Here is a 16,697-nt window from a genome sequence, read left to right as displayed (position 1 = left end):
GGTCTATTCGCCCTGCTAATTTTCCATCTCATCTTTTTAAGAATCTCTGAGCTTTTAGAGAAATTCTTTTTGTATTTTTTGTAGCTTTAAACCGTTGGTGGAACCCTTTGTTTTTTCAAATGGTCTCCCTTGAATTTTCGTATATCACAATTTTGCAACTTAACCTATAGTTAATTGTTGATATATTCATGTAGGTTTAGTATTGAGGAAAGTTATATCTTCCTAAGAAATTATTTTTTTAAATGTAATACACGATGTAAATAATTTGCTAAAACAGCTAAGAATTCTAAGAATTATTATCCCTCTATAGTTATCAGGGTCACTTTTTATCACCATTATTTTCATACAGTTTTAAAATAATTCCTGTACTCCAAATTTCAGGATGCATAACAGCATTTAAAAAATACTGAAAAACTTACAATACACAGGTAACATAGATACAGGAGAATGTTTTAAGCACTCATTCAAAACCTCGTCAAACAAAGAGGCTAACTTATTTCTTTTAAACAAATTAATAGCCTTTAGTACTTCACTTTCTTCACATGGTGCAGTTAATTCTTTATTATAACTAGTTATATTTTGCAAGTCAATATCAATAGAATTATTATCTTTACAAACAAGATTTTCGTTTAATTCATTTAATGTTCATAAAAAAGATCACTAGAAAATGAACTTGCAATACTTTTCTTATTACCAGAATATTTGTTCAACATGGTACAAAAGGATTTAGGAGCAGAATGCTTCAAACCTTTTAAATAGCTTATGCACAGGTGAAAATATAAGTGTGTCAGTATATTTTAACAGTTTACCTTAAGGATGTACGAGCGTTTGTTTTTAAAGATGTCCGCCATTAATTCTAAAAAAAAAGCGTCGAATATATCTATCTAACAAAATGTTTGCCAAAAAATAATGCTAATTAATAAAATATGGCTAATAACGTAACATTATAATAAAACATATTCTGTTCGTTGCGAAAACAAACAAAAAATCCCTTCATTTTTTGCATTTTGGCTGGCATTTGCCTAAAATTGATATAAGATGTACAATGGGGTAGAGGTTGGTAATTTCAAATATCTACAAAAGTAGACCAGGTTTGGTTCTAGAATTTCTCTGACTGATATATGTATAATAATAAGCTACAACTGATATAAAATATTTCAACATAGCACTTTATATTTTCCAGGAAATATGAATTAAATCAAAAAGAACTTGAATATAAAAATTCACCAGTTTTTTTATATATTCTAAATAAATCTCCTAGATGCACGATGACCCGAACTTTATTTTCTTTCAGTTTTGAAGCATATTTCGTGTCATTAAAGCTGCAAAATGTTTTTAATTTTAACGTCAGATATTTTTTTGTAGACTTAAATACGTTTATTCCATTGAAAATAAAGTGGGTGGGGTAATTATGTCAGCGTGTAAAAATGAAAGAGATTTGTTAGTGGCATGCTTATATAATACTGATATCACCTTGTATTCATAGTAACTGGTACTACCTGAAATCTCTAAAATTAACATTTATGGGATATCTGGTTTTGATTGATGGCTGTCTATGTAAAATCCAGCAAATCACCACTCTATATTAACATAAATGCCCTGTGCAAATGTATCTGACAGTTGAAGAATAGCCTGGGCTACAGCTTCCGAGGAATTCTGTTGGTAGTATAAATCATTTGTCCCTATCATAATCAGCAATATTGCGTGGGAGAAATCTTGGACTGCACAGTGTTCACAAAACCTCCTTGGTTTCGGGTGTATTGGATCGGCGGTTTAGAGTTTAATGAATTGTTGAAGGCCAGACTTGGAGTATCCCGTACGAAATTTCTAAAATGTGTTACAAACGAGTGTCCAAATGTTGAATAGAGACCACGATTCTGTGTGTTATAACGTCGTTACTTTTTCATTTTTAGCTCACCAGAGCACAAAGTGCTCAAAGCGAGCTATTGTGACTGGTCATTGTCCGGCGTCCGTCGACGTGCGTCGTGTGGTGTGCATCGTCCGTCAACATTTGCCTTGTGAACACTCTAGAGGCCACATTTGTGGCCTAATCTTTATGAAACTTGATCAGAATGTTAGTCTTGATGATCTCTAGGTAAGGTTTGAAATTGAGTCATGTTGGGTTAAAAACTAGGTCAGTAGGTCAGATCAAAGAAAAAGCTTGTGAACACCATAGGGGCCACATTTATGATCCAATCTTTATGAAACTTGGTCAGAATATTAGCCTTGAAACTTTCTAGGTTAAGTTTGAAACTGGATTATATAGGGTAAAAAACTAGGTCAGTAGGCCAGATCAAAGGAAAAGCTTGTGAACACTTTAGAGGCCACATATATAACCCAATCTTTATGAAACTTGGCCAGAATGTTAGCCTTCGTGATTTCTAGGTCAAGTTCGAAACTAAGTTATATAGGGTTAAAAACTAGGTCAGTAGCTAGATCAAAAGAAAAGTTTGTGAACACTTTTGTGACCCAATCTTTATGAAACTTGGTCAGAATGTTAGTCTTAATGATTTCTAGGTCAAATTTGAAACTGGGTCATGATGGGTCAAAAACTAGGTCAGTAGGCCAGATTAAAGGAAAAGCTTGTGAACACACCAGAGGCCAAATTTGTGGCCCAATCTTTATGAAACTTAGTTGAAATGTTTATCTTATTGATTTTTAGGTCAAGTTCAAAACTGGGTCATATGGGGTCAAAAACTAGGTCAGTAGGCCATATCAAAAGAAAGGCTTATGAACACTCTAGAGGCCACATTTGTGACCCTATCTTTATGAAACAATGTCAGAATGTTAGTCTTGATGATTTTTAGGTTAAGTTTGAAACTGGGTCATGTGGGGTCAAAAGCTAGGTCAGTAGACCGGATCAAAGGAAAAGCTTATGAACACTCTAGAGGCAACATTTGTGACCCAGTCTTTCTGAAACTTGGTCAGAATGTTATTGTGATGATCTGTAGATCAAGTTTAAGACTAGGTCATGTGGGGACAAAAACTAGGTCATTAGGCCAGATCAAAGGAAAAGTTTATAAACACTCTAGAGGCCACATTTATAACCCAATCTTTATGAAACTTAGTCAGAATGTAAGTCTTGATGATCTCTAGGTCAAAGTCAAAACTGGGTCATATAGGGTAAAAACTATGTCAGTAGGCAGATCAACTCTGGTGAGCGATATATAAGGCCATCATGGCCCTCTTGATACAACCCGCTGGTCGTGTCCAGTGAATCGATCATCGTGAAAATAACAGTAAATCCGTGCGTGAAGCAGTAGTTATGCCTCATGAAGCAGTAGTTACGCCTCATGAAATGTTAACCTCAACTGAAGATACATCGTAAGTTTGAAGTTGAAAACCTACCCCGGTTATTGGTAAGAATGCGTTGAAAATGTTATAAAAACTACAGTGGCATATTTCTGCCATGAGATAACTAGGTAGCTATCACGATAATTTTTAAACTTTCCAGGAAATATGTGCATTTTTTTTCTGAAAACATTTCAACAGTTAATAATATTTTCTAAATATTTTTATTCGTTTCCTGAAAATGTTTTAGTGCAAAATTTTGCGTAAATGCTTGGAACTGCCACGAGATTCTCACGATGATATTTCAAACTTTCCAGCAAGGTTGTGTTTGTTTTTTTTGAAAACATTATCGCAATAAATTAATTTATCAAGATATTTTTTTTAGTACCGCGATAGCTACCCAGCTATCTCGCGGCAGAAATATGCTACCATAAAACAAGCAAATTTTTTCACGCAAGATTGTAAGAGCCTAAAATGTTCTCGTGCACTCTATTTTGCTGGTACATTATAAATCACGAGCACTTGTATGCACCAAGACACTAAATTGTACAACGCACATGGAAAATTTTATATCTATAAAATTAGATATAAGTAACTGTCATTGTCGTAAGTTTAATTTTTGACGTCTATGTGGAATAGACTTTGTTTTGACTTATTCATAAATCAATCGCTTAGAATGATCTACGCTCGACCTTTCTGATGAAAACATATTTTAGTCAATAAAAGAGATTTTTAAAGCAGTCCTTAAATTCTCAGAAAATACTCACAAAAGAGATGAAATTCTGAGATGAGCGGTGGTAAGAAAATGCCACTAATTTTTCTTTTAGATTTATACAAAAAAGAACAAAAAACAAACGGAATTTAGTATCTGAATAAATCAATATCAAAATGACTAACAGTGTATTGCATATTTCCTGATGCAAAGACGTTTCCACACGTATAAATCTAATGTTAACATTATGAATTTGTTCAATAGCCTGAATTAGATTGACAATACTGAATGACACTCATTAATTTACGTCACGCACCCGATATGAATTTCATGCGTAAGTGTTAGGTTTCCGGAAACATTGTAATTTAATCGGGACTAGGAAGATTATGTAATAATATTAATTACCTGCAAATATTTATGGGTATCTCCCCAGTTATCCCGTGACTTCGTAACTAATACATATAAATAAGTGTATTAATCTTCCCATTACAACATGCCAGAAGGTAATAGATACCAATAAAGCTGTAGGTTTTTAACTTCCCATTTGAAGAACCAAACATTTTTGTTGGTAGAGGTCTATGAACAGGTTGCGACATGATAAGATTTATGATAATACAGTTTTATTTTGTATATTCAGCGGATAAAAGAGAGACAGTGATGATACTATATTTATGATGCACCCAACATCATTGTATAAGCTGCTTAAAGCTACACACCTCAAGATTACGGTATAATTAGTGTCATTTTTTTTTTCGAAATTTAAAATGTTTTATTAGTTAGAAATTGCAATAAAATGAAACTATAACGTTATTTTTATCTTTTTATCTATAAATAAAATTTTGTTAATCAAATGAGGTATGTAGAAAGCGTTCAAAAGTGTCAGTCATGCTACTGAAATGTGTTGCAAATTGGAAATAATTTATTCCTATTTTTATATGAAACTCATTGAAATATCTACTTAATAAAATGTGTAAAGAGACCCTTTGGAAGCATAGAATGCAACCAAGCAAAATAATAACAGTCTTGGTTTGACTGAGTTTGTTCATGAGAGGCAATGTAAGGTGCAACACCCCTTATACCACCTAGCACCGGCTTAAGCGGAATTCTATTACAGTAAAAATGAGTGGACTTCGTGATCCCAAAAGGCCAGAAAATATAACAACATCCAAACGTGTAATGTTTGCATTGTTCTCGGTGCTTAGGAGAAAGCGAGATTTTAATGTTCGTTTTGGAGGCATGTCCTTTTAAATGCTTAATGGAGTATTTCGTTCGAAAGTATTGTATATCATTTTACACGTCAATCTTGTTAATACAGTACATTAATTTTGATGAGGCTTTTAGTAAAGTATGTGACCCGCCTCACTAGCTTGATGGTACAGTATCCTTTTTGAATGCGGGAGGTCGGGAGTTCGATTCCCGGTTGCGTCATATCAAAGATGTGAAAATGGTACTTAGCTCCCCTGCTTGGCACTCAGTATCAGGAAATGATATAAGCCGAAGTAAGTATCTATTCCTGGATACCATTTGTGTCGTAAAAGGGGTTTGTAACTCATGTTCTCTGTTAATCATATACGACGTTAACACTTATCCTGCTAATTGTCTATAATGAACTTGTCTATCTTTCAATTTGGACAGTACCATTACCTGTTAAAAAGGGTGCTTACCAACACAATACTGACGGATGTGCAGGCTGATCCACACTGGTCGCAAAGGCAGAATTAGTTGTGTCCAGCGTTACATAAAGCTTACATGTATTTTTCCTTTTACCTTTACATTTGACCCAGTAATTTTGAGATCTACTGCGTACTTGTTCAGCTGTTTTACATTAGAACGCAGACGGAGCAGATGGGAGACTTAGCTTTCTTGACTGTTTCGTCAGGCCCTCAACGGCGTTTCTCTTCTTGTTCTACCTTCCCTAGAGACACTGAGTATATGCCTAAATGATCGTTACTTTGTCATTTTAAATTAGGTTCAGCCGGATTGTGGGGTGTTGCACATTTACTTCTCTTGAAAAGACCCAGATAAGCCCGAGTCTGCTATTATATTTTTGTTGCAATTTATGCTTCCAATGGATTTTTTCTGGCATGTCCATCACAAAAGTCGACACTTGCATGACCATTCATACACTCGCAAGAAGTATGTCCGTCACCATATTTGCTACTTATGAACATTCATATACTCACCGCTGGCATGTCCATCACAATAGTCACTACTTGTATGTACTCACCACTGATATGTCCATTACAATTTTTGTTACTTGCTAAATCACAGTCAGTTTGATATACTTACGGTGGAATTTAATCGATCTTTCTACGTCATAGTTTATCAGGGACATTTCAATTTATCATTCCAGGAATAAGAAATTTCTTTGAAATGTTCAAATAGATATGCACATGCGACAATGTGAATATGAGATTTATAGAATATAAATGTCATTCTCCTGACGTCATAGATAAAACGAAACATATGATTTATTTTTATGTAGGTAAATTCTTGAGACCATGTCGTAGATGTTAGAGACACCGGTCTAGTAGAAACAAAACTTTTCCTTAAAATGCAAAACATCAATAAAATTGATGGTATGTCCGTAACCATTTTCTTTACAGCAGTAATATTATGCACTTTTGTGTACTATTTAAGAAATATCTTAAAAGAAAATTAATGATTCATGACGTAAAGGCCAAAACTGAAACAGGACCTCAGACCGTAATAAATCTAGTTTTATGAAATCACTGACCTTGTTATAAACAAAATATAACTATAGAACTGGAGCTATCTTCTTCAAACGAGTTAAAACGTGTCTGTTTAGGCAACAAAATGTTCGGCTTATTAAAAATATATCAAAATATTATTTAAAGAAAAATAACGACCAAGGTACATGTACTACGTTTTACATCCTAATTAAATACGTCGCTACCTACGTCGCTACCTACGCGGCAACAAAATCAAGTCATATAAACTGTAACTTACTTCCAGGTTAAAAGTTTTAAAATTACTATGTGCATTATCTACAACAAATAGCAAGGTATTTTACTTAAAGTAGCAAAAGATTCGTGCGATAACGTATTTTTGTATCTTAGTTCGGCATGTTTCGGCCGTTACTGAAGATTATACAAGCTACAGAGGTGGTTTTTGCCACAGACACTTGGGGTTTCGGAGTCGATGTGAAATGAACGGAGGAATATAACTGCATACGAAATGAATAAAAGAATATCGGCAAATTCTGTCGTCAACTTAATTCGCATAAAAAATAATTCCTGAAAATTGAAAAGAAAAATATTTCTTGATATTTATAATAGCAACAAAATTTCTATCTCAAATACAGCATGTATTTTATAAATAAATGAAAACAAAACCCTGTATTTTACTTCCATCTGATACGTTCAGCAATGATGTAATGATCGCGTGCGTCAAAATGCTAGAATCGTGTCATTCCATTTTTCAGACATAGTTATCTAAACGTCTATTTTGATTGATATAACGCTAGAAATAGGTATGTGTATATGATAAAACTTGTAAACAATTTTGATTGATATAACGCTAGAAATAGGTATGTGTATATGATAAAACTTGTAGTCAATTTTGATTGATATAACGCTAGAAATAGGTATGTGTATATGATAAAACTTGTAGTCAATTTTGATTGATATAACGCTAGAAATAGGTATATGTATGTGATAAAAAGGGCAATCGAAACAGTATATTGATATGCAACGATGCATTCGGCTCTCGTGTATTTTGCCAGGCTGAATCGCTATCACTGAAGGGGCCTAGTGGGATCCACGTTTGGCAAATGCACTTAAGCCGAATACAGTATTGCAGATGAAAGTACTGTTATAACTACCTTATTTTCCCAGACACTTCAGCTTAAGTTTAAAGAAAACAGAAAATAAAATTGGGGAATATTAATTTCAAATCATTTTCACAGAAATACAGATGAATGACACGTGGGTGCTCTAGACATACACAGGTCGCGCTCAGTGTAATTAAATGACTTAAGTTTTCTCACTTAAATAATTCAACATTGATATTAAATATGTACATTTAAAGGTCCACTACTAACACTCGTACGAGTATTATTTGAAAACCAGAGTTTGTAGCTGATACTTCATATTTACTGACAATCTGACCCACTGCATCGGATCTGACCAAATAGTCATGAATATGTTATTATATTATATATGAATTATACGTGTACGTTCATGTGGGGAAGTTGGCAGTTACTTGCGGAGAACAGGTTTGTACTGGTACTGAATCCAAGAACACTGATTAGGTTAACTGCCCGCCGTTACATGACTGAAATACTGTTAAAAACGGCGTTAAACCCAAAACAAAACCAAAAAAATACTTGTATGTTAAGTAATAAATTAGTTACAGCATAAAACATGTTTTCTTGCAGAACTTTTTTGTCGAGTATATTTTGTATATACAGCGGATGAAAGAGAGACAGAGATAGTAAGAGTGGATCCAGAGGAGGGTCCGGACTCACCCCCCCCCCCCATTGGAAAATTAAAAAAGAAGAAAGAAATGAAGAGAAGAAGGAAAGAAAATGGTTGTTCGAAAAGGCAATATTAGGACCGCATTCAAAGTGTATGTGGCTGCTGCTACATGCGACCTCGAAATAATTCATATTTATGTTAATTATCTCAAAGAAACAAAGAATTTTACCTTTAAGAACACTATATGTTATTATTTTCCCCAAATTTAACAGGTGAGCTCATAAAAACTTGAAAATAATGCCCCCAGAATGCAGGAAATGAAGCGCTGAATTTCAAAATTTTTCCAGGAGACATGCCCCCGGGCCCCCATAGCTGGTCCGCTACTTTTCTTTTTCAGCCTGTTCGACAAAAACTTTGGGCAACGCCATACTTGTAAACCTTAGCATCCACAAAAAAAAAACATATCAAAAATGTGTATAGAAACACGTGTTTGTCGTAGTGAGGATCGGTCGGACCCCTCTGAGAAAATTGGCTGGATCCGCGCATGCAACATGTTACAGCAGCTGCATACCTCTAGATTTATGCCAGATTTTTCGAAATTTAGAAAATGTTTTCGTTAGTTAGAAATTAAAATAAAATGAAAATATAAAGTGACTTTGTGTATTATAGGAGCTTCTTTATCTATTGATAAACTCTGTTTATCAAAAACGGTTTGTAGAAATCTCTCAAATATTGAAATTCGATGCAAAATGGCAGGAATTTCTCTGTATTTTATATGATACACATTGAAATAATTATATACTTGAACTTATCATTTTAAATATCTAATATCATTATTGTCACATGTTTTAACAAAAATAAAATTTGAATGTTCCTCTGAAGTAATGTCCTTGTAAATGTTTAATGGAGTATTTCGTTCAACAGTATTGTATCACTTTCTACTTCGAGATAGTTTTGCATTAAATTTGTTCCAGCTTTTAGCAGAGTTTGTAACCCGCCTCAATAGCTTGATGGTAGAGTGTCCGTTTTGAGGGCGGGAGGTAGGGAGTTCGATTCCCGGGAGCGTCATAACCAAGACGTGAAAAAATGATACTGGATGCTCCCTTGCTTCGCACACAATATTTAAAGGTTGTATAAGGGGGTGAAATAACACACAGGTAAGTATCTGTTATTGGATACCATGTTTGTCACAAAAGAGCTTTGCAGTTCGTGTTGTCTGTTTCTCATATGCGACGTTAGATGAAGCTTATCTTTACGTATAACCTTTACATTTATCCCAGTTATTTTGAGCTTTACTGCGTGCCGTGACATTTGAACGTTACACATTCTTGTTCGATTGTGTCTGACGGAGCAGATAGAGACCTCGTTATAAGCAAATCTTAAATCACACATTGTCTGAGCTGCTTTTATATTTTTCTTCTTGGTCGCTGACTTCAAATCACTTGCCCCTCATCGATGTGGGTTCGAGCCTCACTCGGGGCGTTGAATTCTTCATGTGAGGAAGCCATCCAGCTGGCTTACGGAAGGTCGGTGGTTCTACCCAGGTGCCCGCTCGTGATGAAATAATGCACGGAGGGGCACCTGGGGTCTTCCTCCACCATTAAAGCTGGAAAGTCGCCATATGACCTATCATGTGTCGGTGCGACGTTAAATCAAACAAAAAAAATAATTTCTTCTTGACTGTTTCGCCAGGCCCTAAATGGCGTTTCTCTTGTTGCTGTTTTGCTCTTGCCTTCAATAAACGGACTGAGTATATGCCTAAATGATCGTTACGTTGTCGTTTTAAATTAGGTTCAGCCGGACTGTGGGGTGTTGCCGTTTCATTATCTTTCATGAACAGACTCAGATCAAACCGAGTCTGCTATTATACTGCCAGGATGCTTTCTATGCTTCCAAAGGATCTTTTCACAGATTTTATTAACGAGCGTGTCTACCACAATATTTGTTACTTGCATGATCATCCGTATACTCGCCACTTGCATGTCCATCATAATAGTCGACACTTTAATGACTATCAATATACTCGCCTATAGTATGTCCGTCACAATATTTGCTACTTATGAACATTTATATATCCACCACTGACATATCCATCACAATAGTTTTCAATTGTATGGCCATTAATTTACTCGCCACTGGCATGTGCATCACAATAGCCGACATTTGCATGACCATCCCTTTACTCGCCACTGGCATCACTCTAATCGACACTTGCATAGCCATCAATATACTCGCCACTGGCATATGCATCACACTAGTCGACATTTGAATGACCATCAATATACACATCACTAGTGTGTCCGTCACAAAATTTGCTACATAAGAACATTCATATACCAACCACTGACATGTCGATCACAATAGTCGCCACTTGCATGACCATCCATATGCTCGCCACTGACATGTCCATCACAACAGTTGACACTTGAATGACCATCCATATACTCGCCACTAGTATGTCCATCACAATATTTGCTATTTACATGAACATTCAAATACCTACCATTGACATGTCGATACAATAGTCTCCACTTGCATGGCCACCGATACACTCACCACTCGTATGTCCATTACAATATTAATTTTGTTACTTGCATGACCATCCCTATACTCGCCACTGGCATGTCCATCACAAAAATCGCCATTTGCATGACGATGTATATTTGTATAATTGAAAGACTTCTTAAAAGAAATTCTTTCGGGAAATGGTATCAAGTTGGTAAATTTTCTGTTTCGTGAAGCACGGATATTGATTAAATGTTTTGGCACTTAATTGACCAGATATATTATCAAAGTCTGACTGATTTTCATTTAGGATAAAACAGTTGACCAAGATTTACAATTGTTAAATGTCGACTTGATTTTTTATGAAGGGCATTTCGATATATCGTGTTGTGTGTAGGGTCTAAACCACAGACAGTTTGATATACTTACGAAGAATCACTGAGTTTATTTGATCTTTCCGCGTCAAATTTATCATTCCAGGAATATGAAGTTTCTTTGAAATATTCATACAGATATTGCACGTGTGACAATGTGAATTCGAGATTTATAGAATGTATTCATTCTCCTGAAGTCATAGATAAAAATGAAACATAAAAATACATTCTTGAGACAACTTCGTTGTTGTCAGAGACATCGGTTTTGTAGAAACAAAACATTTCCATTCTTAAAAGAAAATTAATGATTCATGAAGTAATTGCCCAAACTGAGACAGGACCTCTCTTCGTAATAAATCAAACTTTATAAAACCACTGACCTTGTTATAAACAAAATATAAGTAGAACTGGCAGACAACTATCACCTGGTAAAACTTTCTTCTTCAAATACCTTTTGAATACTTGTCTGTATAGGCGACAAAATATTCGACTTATTACAAAATAATACAAAATATTATTTAACAAGAAGATGACGGTCAAGGCCATTAATATGTTTAACACCCACTCAACTAGGTCGCTACCTACGTGGCAACAAATATCCAGTTATATAAACTACAACTTACTTCCGGGTTAAAAGATTAAATTTACACGTTTGGAAACTATACTGACGAGATAAAGAAACGCCTCATTGAAATTTGGCGTTATTTTTTTCCTAACGCTTTTAATTGTTGTAAAATGTAGTAAATCTACATGTACTCTGACCGGCAAACACAGTGAACAAAAACTCGCGCGATTTCATTCAGCCAATCGTTCACTTCATGTACCTGGTCATGATTTCCTCGTGCAGTCCGTGCATGTAAACCATGTGGTTTGATTGAACGATTTTTGCACAGGTACATGTGTAATACGACACACAACCATATTTTCAGCTATACTCTGGAAAAAACATTAGTTTTCGTAATGTCGAGGCTTTATTCTGAAGAGAGGGCTCAGGTTTTGGCTATGCTTGAATGTGGGCGAACGCAGGAACAAGTTGCTAGACGTTTTAACGTCTCTCGTTCGACAATTGTGCGTCTTATTCGACGTGTTAGAGACATGGGAACGTCTATCGATAGACCACGTTCAGGTAGACCGCGTGTAGCGTCAATACGACAGGATAATTATATACGCCGACGTCATTTACGTGACAGATTTGTGACGGCGGAATCTACGTCACGTATAGTTGTAGGTAACCGTGGACGTCCAATTAGTCGACATACAGTGAGAAATTGACTCAGAGAACGCGGAATTACCTGTCGTAGGCCCTACCGCGGTCTAATTCTAACGTTACGCCACCGTCACCAACGTCTTATTTGGGCCCGCAACCATCGCGGCCAGCGTTGGCAGAACGTAGTGTTCAGTGACGAGTCGCGTTTCAACTTGTGGAACGCCGACGGACGTATCCGTGTCTATAGACGACGCCATGAACGCTACGCAAACAATTGCGTTTTGGAGCACAATCGTTACGGTGGAGGTGGAGTAATGGTGTGGGCAGCAATCAACCATAGGTTTAAGTCCCAACTCGTCGTTTGCCAAGGTAATCTCACAGCCAGGCGTTACATTTACTAGATATTACGTCATGTAGTTGTCCCTTTATTCCGTCAACGTCAAGGATTAGTCTATCAGCACGACAACGCGCGACCTCACGTTGCACGCGTCACCAGGGACTTTCTACAGGCTAGAAACATTGATGTTTTACCTTGGCCGGCGTGTTCACCGGACTGCAATCCGATTGAACACACGTGGGATTATCTCGGACGGCGGTTACGCCAACGTCAACCCCAGCCAGCAAACGTCCGGGAACTGGTAGCAGCGCTGCACCAGGAGTGGGCCAGAATCCCACGGTGTCTGTTACGCAACTGGTGCGGCTCTATGAGGCGTCGCCTTGCTGCTGTGGTTGCTAGCAGAGGTGGCCACACGCGCTACTGATTTTTCTAATGCAATTTCTCCGACCGGGCTATTAAAATTCAAGATTTAAGCATAATGCGACAATGAAATGATTTCTTATTGACCACAAATTCTTGTAAAGCATCAAATTTGCGAATGGAATTGTTCTTTTCTAATTTTGAATCACGGTTAACCAAAAATTGTATACCGAGTTTGAATGAGGCGTTTCTTTATCTCGTCAGTGTACTATGTGCATTATCTACAACGAAGAGCAAGGTATTTGACTTAAAGTGGCAAAAGATTCGTGCGATAACGTAATTGTGTATCCTACTTCGGGATTCAAGTTACAGAGGTGGTTTTTGCCACAGACAGGTGAAGTTTCAGAGTTCATGCAAAATGATCGGCAGAATATGATTTCATATAAAATGAATGATCAGAGAATGTAATCGGAAAATTCTGTCATTAACATAATTCGCATGAAAAAAAAATCATTCCTGAAAGTTGAAAAAAAAAAACACTATTTTTTGATATTTATAATAGCTATAAATTTTCTGTCTCAAATTCAGCATGTATTTTACTAATGAAAACAAAGCCCTGTAGTTTACTCCCATCGGTACGGAAAATATTCAATTGATCGCGTCTCGGCGTTCTGTGCGTCAGAACGTTAACCGCGTCATTCTAGTTTTCAGTCGTTGTTATCTAAACTTGTAGTCAATTTTGATTGACATCACGCTAGAAATAGGTATATGAACGATGCATTCGGCTCTCGTGGAATCGCAATCGCTGAAAGGACCTCGTGGGATCCCTGCTTTGAATATGCCGAATACCATATCGCAGATGAAAGTGCTGTTACAATTACAATATTGTCTTAAGTGTAAAGAAAACAGAAAATTAAACTGGGGAATATTAATTTCAAATTGTTTCACCAGACATCCAGATGAATGGTGCATGGGTGATCTAGACTGGTACACACGTCGCGTTTAGGGTAAATAAATGGCTTAAAGACCCACCACGGCCTAGTGACCAACTGTTTCCTCCACACGAACTTCATGCAAATCATTCTGATAACTAGGGATGGGAACGAATATTCGAATATTCGAAAATCGGTCGAATATTCGAATATGAAAATCAAATTCGAATATTCGTAAATTATTGTATTTTTTTTTAAATAAGTATCATTGATTTTGGGCAATATGAGCATGCTAATTCTACAGAATAAAATCATGTCATGTTTGTTCATCGTGTATGAAACGATGTCCAATTAACAAGAAAACAGCAATGCATAATTGGCAGGGGCCATCGTTACGGATTAACAGTTTGCAACAGGCGTCAATGTGTCAGATGCATGTCAAAAGATGTCCAATTAACAAGAAAATTGCAATGCATAATTACTTGGGGTCATCGCTACGGATTAACAGTTTGTATTAGGCGTAAATGTGATATCTTTTTATCTTTTGTTCATTTTTATTGGCGCCTGTTTTATGTAACAAGTTGTAGAAATTTATTTTTTCGAAAACAATACCAGACTTGTAGATATTGTCGATCTTTTCACAATATTTTGTACGACGTTTTAGACCATCCGCAGAATCGGTTTTCATCCGCAATTTTGAAGTACTTTATATTAAAATCAAGAAATAACATATGTTTGGTGCATAAGTTCATGTTGAAGGAGGTTTAAGTCTGCCTTATTTGTTTTTAACACGACGATTTTCACACGTCGACTGAAAATTTTTAAAATGGCGGCGGTAATACAACAGCGCGTCACGTGTTTAAATGGGATGACCTGCTATTTTTAGATAAAATTGCGACGGTCTAAATTATAATCGTTTTGATTTTTTGTATCATTTTGAAGCTAAAACACATAATTAGTTAAATATGTTCATGATTATACTGACAGAATCGTGAAATAAAACGCTAGGATCGGCGGGTTTTGCTAGGTAGGATCGGGTTACCTGAAACAAACATTTTTTGGCCTTATTACGTACGATGATCCACGCTTTAAACAAATGAATACGTTGTGTGTATGCCAGTCACTTAATAAGTATGTAAAGCTTCCATTAAAACAAACCGAATATTCGAATATGGCAAACCGAATATTCGAATATTGATTTCAGTATTCGTTCCCATCCCTACTGATAACACTATACAGCTATTCTACAAGATGACAGGTGGACAATTAAAACCCTCCCTGAAATGTTTTCGCAACTTCATTGCAAACTTATTCCGTCATTCTCTTTTCGGTATAATTTTGTAAACATAGAATAATAAATATCTTACACTGTCGAAACAAAGTGTGGTCGTAACTCACCTTTATACATCAAGTATTGTGCATATTGCGGCATTAATTTGACAATATATTTAAACATTAAACGCATAGTCTTGGCCTTATATATGTCACTGTCAATTTGTAACCAGATACTTGTTATAGTAGTCGCAACTTGACCGCAATGGTTGATCTTAGGCTGATTATTCATATTGGTTATTTCATTATAGAAATCAAGGGTGCTTAGGGTAGCCGTGTATATTTATATGGAATTAGTTTGTATACAGTGCAGTATCAAAGTATATATACTTACATTTCATCAGTTAAAACTTTCCAATACTCTAATTTATATTTGCACAAATTTATATTTGCTTTTTCTTGTGCAGCTCGTGTTTTACGTACACTCCTTTTCAATAATAGGTTGTGCCTCATTATGTATTATAATGCAAAGGTCAACCATCGGGGTCAAGTTGCGTCCACTATATTTCTCATTTTCTTCATGCAAAGCATGTTTACTCACCATCATCGAAATACAAAAGAATACAGTTATTTTGTGGCGCGTCTTTCTCATTTAAATAATTCAACATTGATATTAAATATGTACATTTAAATCAATCTCTTCCGTGTAAGTAAAACGGGTGTTTAAAATTTGCATTAAGTAGGTTCTAAAATTTCACTTCCTTATAAACTTTTCACTATTTCACCATATCTGTATAAAACAATTAACGAATGACATGGATTAAAATTAAATCTAAATCGTTAGAATTTCTTTTTGTGCCAAAACAGATTTATGTATTAAACAATACGCTAACAGTTAACAAACATGAATTTTAGTGTCTTAGAAGTACAAATTATTTTGTTATGTTTTTTTCTGCAAGCTGGAGTTTGTTTAAGCGGTATGAGTTCAAGGGGTGAATGTGAGTGTTCGGATAAAACAATGGTGTGTAAGCAAGGGAACATGCCAAAACATCTGCCTCTTGAAATAACAGAACTATTTATTGAACACTTCAATTTTGATACTTTCAATGGCAACCAACGCACAAATGGATCTATGATACAGAAGCTTGACATTACTGCAGACCGAGGGACATCTATAATTTCAACAAGATTTGAGCAATTTTCAAATTTAACGTACTTAGGCTTACATGGAAAAGAGCTTCGGTCAATAAACCAAGATATTTTTCATG

This window comes from Mercenaria mercenaria, chromosome 5, assembly GCF_021730395.1.
Source record: "Mercenaria mercenaria strain notata chromosome 5, MADL_Memer_1, whole genome shotgun sequence".
NCBI lineage: Eukaryota > Metazoa > Mollusca > Bivalvia > Venerida > Veneridae > Mercenaria > Mercenaria mercenaria.
This window is presented reverse-complemented; position numbering follows the sequence as displayed.